At 44.7% G+C, this 11,179-nt stretch overlaps 1 long non-coding RNA gene across 1 annotated transcript; it reads left to right on the forward strand.

The window, feature by feature from the left end:
* The first annotated feature begins 658 nt into the window (after window positions 1–658).
* On the forward strand, window positions 659–10,895 carry LOC117348671. Its single transcript, XR_004537030.1, has 4 exons — window positions 659–1,296; window positions 6,134–6,280; window positions 10,640–10,710; window positions 10,803–10,895. It is a non-coding gene; the product is annotated as an uncharacterized LOC117348671 (long non-coding RNA).
* Window positions 10,896–11,179: the final 284 nt, after the last annotated feature.

An 11,179-nucleotide genomic window follows, 5' to 3' on the forward strand; every position in this document is an offset into this window, starting at 1 on the left:
GTGAGCCGTTTGTTTGCAGATCAGTGGGGAGGGTGTGAGGAGACCCGTCGGATAAGGGGGTTATTCAGTGTAACCTGGTACTTCTTTTAAATTCCAGGACATATATGGGCATTTTTGTTTCTAAACCTTAAGGTTGGAGGGTATGGCGATATGAGAGTACTCTTGGGGGGAGGGGGGGGTTCGTTATTCTAACCTGTTACTTTCAATTGCAGGAGATATGGAGGCACAGGAGGTGTTCAACACTAAGGTCAGAGCACGCAGATTCACAGATGAAGAGCTTGCTGTTCTTGTAGATGGTGTGGTGGAAAAGTTTAAAGATCTATTCCAGAACGCAAGGCTTTCCTCTAGGATGAAACTGGCTATTTGGTCCAAAATAGCGTCTGATGTCACCGCCCTCGGTGTTTGTAAATGCACTGTCCCGCAATGCAAGCACCGTTGGCAGGACATCCGTGGCGTGGTAAAGGCCAAGCCCAGCAAGATATACAGGCATGGAAAGGGTGGTGGCCCTCCATGTGCTGTACAGCTGACTGATCTGGAGCGTCGTGTTTTTCAGATGCTGCGGCCTGAACAGGTAGTGGGTGTCCCTGGTGGGGTGGACACATCAGCGCCACCCAGCGATGATGAAAATGGTGAGTTTTGTGTCCTTTTTTGTGGTTATTTCACATTTCTACGTCACATGTTTTATGCTGTTTTGTTGTTCTAACCGATTTGTGTTTTATCTTTTGAACCGCGATAAACAAAGAAGAAAAGTTAAAGAATTTCAACAGATATCACTTTGAGCTAAGTATACATTGACTGCTGCTTCATGAATTAAACATCTAATAGATGATCTTAGCTAACCGCGTACATAGAATATTTGTAGCTTAACCCAGCTGTTCCACCTGATTGCACCCTGCACTTTATAAATAATTGTTATCAATACACAAATGTGTTGATTTTATGAAATGATATAGAAAAATAAAATTGGTTTTTAGTATGTATTACTTAAATAAACTAAATTTATGTGAAGACGCATACCATAGCATTTAAATATTTCCACTCCAACAGCTAGCAAAATAAATATGAACCGCTTTCAAGAAGCGATCCCTCTTCCTGATGTTATATCCTCCCCCCTCTTCCCTTTAATTAATTTGTTTTTAATGATGTAATTAATAACTTTCCCCTCCCTCTTCACCCTCAAGCTCGTGTTCGTATCTGTAATTTGTCCATTTAATGTTCACATTTCCCCTCCCCCTATGATAATTTATTTTAACCTTTCATTTTTAGCATTGTAAACCGGCCAGGTGCACGTCGATGGTCAGTATATTAAAATTAATTAAACCCAAAAATGGTCTTAGAGATATTTGGAGCATTGAGAATAAGCATCAAATTTCAGCATCTCAATGGCCACAAATTTGGTCTTGGAAGATGAGATGTACAGTGTCTGCATCTATGAGATAAACTTGTTTTTTTTCTTCTGCATAGAGCGTTTTGGACCCCAGTTAGAATTCAAAAGTTAAATAGTTCAGTCTAATAGATGCTGGCACTGTAATCTTGAAGTAGGGACTTTGGATCATCTTTTGTTTTATTGTTAAATGCGCTTTAACGTGGAAAAATGCAAGGTCATGCATATAGGGAAAAAGAACCCGTTGTTCAACTACAAATTGGGGGGGGGGCATTGTTGGGAGACAGCAGACTTGAGAGAGGCTTGGGTGTGCTGGTGGATGCATCACTGAAGCCATCTGCACAGTGTGCAGCAGCCTCGAAAAAAGCCAACAGGATGCTGGGCATCATAAAGAGGGGCATAACAACCAGGACGCGGGAAGTCATCATGCCATTGTATCGAGCGATGGTGCGTCCACATCTGGAATACTGCGTTCAGTATTGGTCGCCGCACCTCAAGAAGGACATGGCGGTACTTGAGAGAGTCCAAAGGAGAGCAACGAAACTGGTAAAAGGGCTGGAACACTGCCCATACGCCGAGAGGTTGGATAGGCTGGGGCTCTTCTCTCTGGAAAAAAGGAGGCTCAGGGGAGATATGATAGAGACCTTCAAGATCATGAGGGGCATAGAGAGGGTGGATAGGGACAGATTCTTCAGACTGAAGGGGACAACAAGTACGAGGGGGCATTCGGAGAAACTGAAGGGAGATAGGTTCAAAACAAATGCAAGGAAGTTTTTTTTCACCCAAAGGGTCGTGGACACTTGGAATTGCGCTACCGGAGGAAGTGATCAGGCAGAGTACGGTACAGGGATTCAAACAGGGATTGGACGGATTCCTGAGGGATAAAGGGATCGTGGGATACTGAGGGAGGAGCTGGGATGTAACACAAGTATAGAAAGCTAACCAGGTAATAAGTATAGAAACCCAACAGGTCGTGCATGTGCAAGACCGGAGGGTTAGGACTTCGATGGGAAGATAGGACTTCAATGAGAAACCAAGGTGGCAAGGGAGCCCCTTCTGGTGATTCAGACAGGTCGTGACCTGTTTGGGCCGCCGCGGAAGCGGACTGCCGGGCAGGATGGACCTATGGTCTGACCCGGCGGAGGCACTGCTTATGTTCTTATGTCCCTTTATCTTAGCCTTTGGTACTCAATTTGGGATCAAGTAAGTTGTTTATTGGAAAAGCATATGGCATTATCTTATGATACAATACTATTTGGTATGTCAATGAGGAAAAAGAGCAAAATATCAATAATAATAATAATAATAACTTTATTCTTGTATACCGCAATACCATAGAAGTTCAATGCGGTTAACAATAGAAGAGACTGTACATTTACAGTGATGATACATATTACAGTGTTGTTACATTTACAGAGATGTTACATAAATAACAGTAATAAAAAGGCATATACTAAAGAAGAGACTGTATGTATACAGCGATGTTACATGTTATAGCGGTGGTACATTTACAGTGATGTTAAATGTGAGGCAATGAAAAGGCAGGGCAATTAGATAAAACAGAGATTGAGAAAGAGAGGCCATAGTGGCTTGGGAGGGGGGCGTAGTCAGAGGGAATGGAGGCATGTCGAGGTCAGGAGGGTGCAGGGAAGGAGGGAAGGCAGCGTTAGCGGAATTTGTCGAAGAGGTAGGTTTTTAGTGACTTCCTGAACAGGTGGTAGGGCGGGGAGCTGGAGATGAGGGCGGTAAGGCAATTGTTCCATTTGCCCGCTTGGAATGCTAGGGTTCTATCAATGAATCTCTTGTAGAGGCAGCCTTTTAGGGAGGGAAAGGTGAATAGGTGGGCGTTTCGTGTGCGAGAGGGGCCTGCTATTTCAAGGTGCTCAGACAAGTAGATTGGGGAAGATCCTGTAAGAGTTTTGAAACAGAGGCAGGCGAACTTAAAGATGATCCTTGCCTCTACTGGAAGCCAATGGAGTTTGGTGTAGTAGGGGCTAACATGGTCGTATTTTTTGAGATCATAGATGAGGCGGACGGCCGCATTTTGGACTGTTCTAAGACGTTTGATGGTATTTTTATAGGATCCCAGGTAAATAATGTTGCAGTAGTCTAATATGCTTAATACCAGAGATTGAACGAGTAGACGGAAGGTTTGGTGGTCGAAGTAGCGTTTGATGGTGCGCAGTTTCCAGAGGGTACAGAAACATTTTTTCACCTGGGCACTGGTATGGTCATCGAAGGTTAGGGTGCGGTCCAGGATGACTCCAAGGATTTTTATGGTGGGTAAGATAGGGTAATCTAGCCCATTCAATCTGAGGGAAGTGTTTGTTAATTTGTGGTTAGGACTCGCTAGGAAGATTTTGGTTTTTTCAGAGTTCAATTTTAATTTGAGTTTTGAGGTCCACAGTTCTAACTTGGTGAGGATAGATGCGATGAGTTTTTCCGTTTCTAGAGTGAGTGAGGTAATGGGGACAATGATGGTGATGTCATCTGCATATATGAACGATTTTAGGTTAGAGTTTGCTAGGCTTCGTGCCAGAGGGGTCAAGTAAATATTGAATAGAGAGGGGGATAGGGGAGAGCCTTGTGGGACTCCACAAGGGTTACGCCAGTGGTGGGAGAAGGCTCCATTACTGTGGACCTGGTAGGTACGGTTTGTTAGGAAGCCTGTGAACCAATCTATTACCTGTCCGGAGATGCCGATGGAGTCAAGGCAGTTGAGCATAATGTCGTGGTCGACCAGGTCGAAGGCACTACTCAGGTCGAATTGAAGTATCAGGGCGCTTTTACCCAGTGAGAACAGGTGGAGGAGGTAATTTGTCAGGGCAGCTAGGACGGTTTCGGTGCTATGATTTGGGCAGAAACCGGACTGGGAGTCATGGAGAATATTGAACTTGTCGAGGTAATTCGTAAGGTTGTTGTTGACAAGACCTTCCATGAGTTTTTGGAAGAGTGGTATGTTGGCGATGGGTCTGTAGTTGGTGATGGAAGAGATTGGCTCCTTGGGTTGTTTAGGGATTGGGGAAATGAGGATGTGGCCAAGTTCGGACGGGAAGTGTCCAGTGGACAGGCATAGAGATACCCAATTGAAGAGTTCTGCTTTGAATGAGGGGGGGGGGGGGGCGCATTTCATGATGGTGGGAGGACAAGTGTCTAATAGGCAGTTGGAATTGGCGTATTTAGAATAAAGTTCGAGGAATAGATTCCAGTCAGGATTTACAAAGGAGGTCCAGGACATGTCGGCTATTGAACCTTCTGTATCTGCTGCGCGTAGGTTGAGTGGGGGATCGGGGCTGTGAGCTGAAAGAGACAGTTTTAGAGTGTGGATTTTGTTTGCGAAGTGGTCGGCTAGAGTGATTGCGGAGGGAGGGAGGTCGGAGGTGGAGCGTTTGTGAGAGTCTATGTCGAATAGGGAGTTAACTAGTCTAAAAAGTGCTTTGCTGTTTAGAGAAGGGGAGTTTATTAGTTGGGAGTAGTGTTTACTGCGCTTATCGATGATCTGTTTTTTGTATTCTTTGACTTTCAGTCGCCAGGTAAGTCTGTCTAAATCAGTCCCTGATTTACGCCAGATTCTTTCATGTTTCCGGACTTCTCGTTTTATGGTCAGGAGGTTCGCGTCAAACCAGCTGTTTGAGGGGCGAAGAGTTTTCGAGTGAAGTTTAAGAGGGGCAGTGGTGTTAAGAACCTGGTCGCTAAATTTTTCCCAATTTAGGTGGAAGTTGGGGTCTACGTCGGAGTCGGAGATGAGAGTGTAGTGTGAAAAGAAGTCTGCTGGATTAAGATGTTCTCTTGTCCAGATGAATTGCTTTGTATGGATGGGGTTAGGCTTTTTCTCAGGTTGTTTTTTGTGCCAGGCAAGTTCAAAATTGCACAGGAGGTGGTCAGACCAGGGGGTATTTGACCAGGTTTGGTCTAAGAGATTTATATTGGGGGTGGTGTTGGTATTGGAGAGAAAGGTGATGAGGTCGAGGTGGTGGCCTTTGTTATGGGTTGTGGTTTGGGGGGGATTGGAGAAGCCTAGTGTCGTGAGGAAGGAGAGAAGGTCTGCGACATTTGAGTTCTCTTTCTGTTCTAGGTGTAGGTTGATGTCTCCTGCTAAGAGATTGTAGGTACCTGCTGAGGAGTTCGCAAGAAGGTGCTCGTAGAAATCATCTTTTGCTTGATTCCATTTATTAGGGGGTATATAGAATAGCGTGACGATTAGGTTATCTATACAGTCTGTTTTGGAAATTTTGCAGGTGAGGATTTCTAGGTCCTATCAATAAACTTTTATTGATAATGACAGGAGTCGCCATTCAGCACATCACAAGTAATTGGAAAAATTACAGTAGACTCAATTATAATTTCTGGTGGAACTCATTATATCACATATATAAAATGGAAAGAACAATAGCTATACAACAAGGGAACTATAAGAAATTTAATAAAATTTGGGAGCCATTAACTTCTTATTGTAATGAGTAAACACCATTTTCTATTGAAATTTACACCGTCTAATGTTTGGGAGGGGGGGGGGGAGATATATTTTTTTAATATTCATATTGGGAAAATAATAGAGGAATGATGGGAGGGGAGGGTGGTAATTTTATGTATTGTAAGATAAATTAGAAAGATGTTTTAATTGTATTGTTTCACTGTTTGTACACTTGATGTAAGATTGAAAATGAATAAAGAATTAAAAAAAAAAAAAAAAATTAATTAAACTTGAAATTTGATGAATTAACATTCTGAGTATATTTTATCTTATAGCGCAAACACATTCTCTTGTGTCTATTGGCCAGACAGGGGCTGAATGCGCCCTAGATCCTTCAGCGTTTCCCGGGGGAAGAGGACAGAAATGAAAATTGTGTACTGTTGAGCCTGTTGCCCCTTCGATGTCTAGGAATGCAGAGGAAGGTGAGCTGGGATCTTCCTGAGGATTCTATCAGCTGGTTTCAACACAGCAGCAAAGAGGGGCCACTCTAACGCTGTCCTCTAGTGCCAAGACACTTGTGAAAAAGCACACCAGGCTCTGAGGGAACTGTGTTTTCTTTCATCTCTCCTAACTGCTGCTCTTCCTGAGGATTCTATCAGCTGGTTTCAACACAGCAGCAAAGAGGGGCCACTCGAACGCTGTCCTCTAGTGCCAAGACACTTGTGAAAAAGCACACCAGGCTCTGAGGGAACTGTGTTTTCTTTCATCTCTCCTAACTGCTGCTCTTCCTGAGGATTCTATCAGCTGGTTTCAACACAGCAGCAAAGAGGGGCCACTCTAATGCTGTCCTCTAATGCCAAGACACTTGAGAAGGAGCACGCCAGGCTCTGAGGGAATTGTGTTTTCTTTCCTCCGGGTGAGACTGCAGTTCGGCAGTGCTCAGAGTCCTGACATCCAGCTCTCCCACGGAGCTTTTTTTTTTCCCCCAAAATCTCTGCACAGACCTTTTTTTTCTGTTACAATCTGCATCTGATATATTTCTGCACCTATTGCCTGCTAAAACAATCACTGATTACTTCATGTACAACCTGCTAGTACTTGTTACCTATATAGCTGCATTAACATGCTACTTACTAGCTGCATTTACAACCTGCTACTACTTGTTACCTGTATAGCTGCATTTACAACCTGCTACTACTTATTTTTAACCTACCACCGCATGTTACTTGTTACCACAACCTGTCACCACTTGTTATAAGTATAACCGCATGTAAAACCAGCTACTGCATATCTTAGCCTGACATTGCATATATAGCCTGTACTACTCCTCTACTGTTATCGCATGTTCATTGCATGTCTAGCTCTACCACCACTTACTTAGCCTGCTCTGCCCATCACTACTACCTCTTATACAGCCTAGCCCCTCCTCAGCCTGCATCTTACTAGCAGCACTAATCTCTCCCACCTCCTGCCTGACAAGCTCTGCCCAAACCCTCTCTCACTATCTCTCCTCGCTCCCACCATGAAGCCACCCTCCTGGCTCCTCCTTCTACTTCTCTGCTCTTTCACCAATACTTCTCACTGCCAAATATCTCTCTCCCCCAACCTCCCCGACTCCACAGTCTCAAACACCTGCCCAGGCCTCAGAAACCCCACACTAGTACACACTAGAACTCATCACAACAAAAAACACAGAGGAAGAAACCACTCCTCCTTAAAGCCTGTCCCTCCAGCCAACCTACCCAACCTCACCTCTGTCTCTCTCACCCCGGTCCCCACACTCTACTGTAACGCCAGATCAGTCCGCAACAAGACCCAAATAATAAAAGACCTACTCGATGACTCCGATCCGGGTTTCGTGTGCATCACAGAATCATGGATCGGAAAAGACGATACTTTCACACAAAACAAACTCTGCCCCCCTGGCTACCACGGCCTCTTCTCACCCAGAATCAACCGGAAAGGAGGAGGCCTGGCTCTGCTTTACAAATCATTCTTCAATGTTCAGCTCCTTGAAAAGGGCAGCCATACCTCTCTAGAATTCATACTAGCTTCAGTTAAAGACGAACTCCAACCCCACCCACTAGGCATCTTGCTTCTCTACCGCCCTCCTATCCCCTGGATTAAATCCTCTGAACTTGTCCTAGAGACTATAACAAGAGTCTTCCTAAAATTCCAGAGACTACTGATCATAGGAGATATTAACCTCCACCTTGACGATAACACCAGCATGGACACAACTGAATTCAAAGACTTCCTCACCTCCCTTGGCTTCACCACTCCTCCACCCACACTTACCCATGATAAAGGACATAAACTAGACATCATCAGCTTCCTCGACCTGACTGAGCACAAAACTTCTGCCGAAGAGGCCCGCTGGGACCTTGTCCCGTGGTCTGACCACCTTCTAGGCTCTTTCTGCCTCCCCATCTTCATGTCTCATCTAGGTACTCCACCCCGGCCCACAAAATCTATCACCTACCGCAAAAAAATCACGAGCGAATTGTTCTGGACCCAATTTCTTAACCAACTTCCCCCTTCTCCTAAACACACAGACCCAGAGTCCAACTGGCATAATTGGGTTACCCTTTCCGGGACTACCTACCACGCTCTGGCCCCTTTATCTACAAAATCTATCTCCCACTCCCACAAAGCCCCCTGGTACCTTCCATATCACAGGGAACTAAAACAGAATTGTCGAGCCCTGGAATGGAAATGGAAAAAAATCGAAATCCCCCTCAGACAAACAATCCTGGCGAGACAACATCAAGTGCTATAACACAATACTAAAAAAAAGCAAGAAAGAATTTCTATGGAGATAAAATCACCAGATCAAAAAATCAAAATAGTACTCTGTTCTACATCTGGCGAAACTTAACCTCAAAAAACGACTCCACCTCTCCCCTCTCCCCTCCTTCCGCAAACGACTTAGCCAAATTTTTCAATGAAAAGATTTCCACCATAAGGAGCTCTTTCCCCTCAGCAGTCTCTTACAATTCTCTTCCTCCCAATGACTCAAACCCTATCCCAGCGGATAGATCCTGGACGACATTTGAACCCATATCTGAACCCCAGATCTCTAAACTCTGCCTCAGACTGAAATCCTGCAAATGCATCTTAGATCCTTTCCCATCCCACCTTTATGAAAACATTCCTGCACAGGCCATCTCCTCCCTTACGAGACTCATTAACTCTGCTCTACTATCAGGCTTGTTCTCCACAAAAATGGGCCACATTGCCTTGTCACCTATTCTGAAAAAAGCCGATCTCGACCCCTCCCTACCATCAAACTACCATCCCATAGCAAATATCCCTCTACTTACCAAACTTCTAGAAACCATAGTTGCTACCCAGCTCTCCTCCTATCTCGAGAGATTCTCCATTCTTCACCCCTACCAACATTTCTTCAGACCCTGCTTTAGCACTGAATCCCTCCTAGTTTCCCTAATTTCAAAGGTACAACAACTACACTCACGTAACAAATTCGCTGTCCTACTACAATTCGATCTTTCCGCTGCTTTTGATGTCGTCCATCACGACATACTACTTTACCAACTTTCCGAGATTGGAATCGACTCCACCGTCCTAATGTGGTTCTCAAACTTCTTACGCTCCCGTTCCTACACCGTCAACACAAATGGCACCATGTCCACTCCTTGGACTTCATCTTGCGGTGTCCCTCAAGGATCATCCCTTTCCCCTATTCTCTTTAACATCTACATGTCCTCCCTGAAACTCTTTCAACTATCCCCCCTGGAAACAATCTACACTTATGCAGATGACATCCTTGTCCTCCTTGAGACTGACCAGAACCTCACCAACCTCCACGAAAACATTACAGCTTGCATAATGAGACTCCGTGCCTGGTCCCTCTCGGTACAGATGAAACTAAACGAATCTAAAACAAAACTACTCTGGCTCGGCCCAAAATTCGAACACCTGCCCACACTTTTCACACTACCCACAGGCGATACACTACAGCTCGAGTTCTCATGCAAGATCCTTGGTATCACTATCGATTCCTCTCTCTCCCTCAATGACCACCTCAACTCCTTGGCAAAATCATGCTTTTTCAGCCTTCACATGCTGAGGAAAGCTAGATCCTACTTCAGCCAACAACACTTTGCCATCCTTGTCCAATCCATCGTCCTCTCCAAACTAGATTACTGCAACGCCATCTACTTAAATCTATCAAAAAAAAGTATTCTAAGACTCCAGCTAATCCAGAATACTGCAACCAAACTGATCTTCTCAAAACGCAAGTCTGACCATGCCTCCCCACTCCTTGCCAAACTTCATTGGCTCCCAATAATTTCCAGAATCCATTTCAAATGTTCCTGCCTGGCTTTCAAGATCATTCACGGAATCCTGCCTCCTCTTATCCCACTGTCTTTCAACTCCTCCAGTCCCGACTCCTCCAGAACTGCCCAAAGGCTTAAACTAGCCTTCCCCTCTCCACGCGGCATCCACTATTCAGGCAAACTGGGAAAATCCCTTCTCTTCAAAATCACAGGTCTTTGGAACGACCTCACCACCCCGCTGCGGAACCTGAGCTCCCTTCAGTTATTCCGCAAACAACTGAAAACCTGGCTTTTCAGCAAATTGTAGCTCTATCCTTCCCCCCCCCTTTCTCTCCCCCTTTCTACACATAAGTTCATGTAATCCTTTTTCTTCTTCTCTACCCACTATTTTAAGTTCTTGTAAACCGTGTCGAGCTCCATTCTCATGGAGATGATGCGGTATATAAACTTAAGGTTTAGATTAGATTAGATTAGGATGGTATGTTTTAATGTACATTTCATATATATGTCTGTCATCTCAAATACCTTTCTCTATCTCAGGAGGGGACAGAAAAGGAGATGTACAGCGGTTGACCAAGTTTCTGCCACGCCAAATCTGATTCTTGAAGATGGTGAGTTGTGATTTCAGGAGGGTGGGATGTATTCTTGTACAATACATGTTTAAGTCTATTATCTAAAATAACTGCTTTATTTCTTCCTTCAGAGCATACACAGGAGGGGATGTCGTGTGTGGCTTTACAGGGTCAGGTCGGGGGACCATCATCTTGTGTGTCATCGGACCTTTATGCAGATGAAGGCGAGTAATTTGCATGCTGTTTGCAAGGTGTGAGTGTCGGGTGAATATTTCTTTTTGTTTTAACCTATTTTGTTACTTTTAGAACTTTCTCAATTGACATTCCCTGTGGATCAAATTCCGCCCACCATGCAATATATTGAAGATGAGACGGTGGAACAGACAGTGTTAACACAGCAATCATGCCCTTTGTCTCCTTGACCTGCCCTGTCGGGTGTCCCCTCGAGGGTGAGGCAGTTCCTAGGGAGAAGGCGTGTGAGGGCCCATGGGGACAAGCAAGCTCGGGA

The sequence above is a fragment of the Geotrypetes seraphini genome, chromosome 14, assembly GCF_902459505.1.
Source record: "Geotrypetes seraphini chromosome 14, aGeoSer1.1, whole genome shotgun sequence".
Taxonomy (NCBI): Eukaryota; Metazoa; Chordata; class Amphibia; order Gymnophiona; family Dermophiidae; genus Geotrypetes; species Geotrypetes seraphini.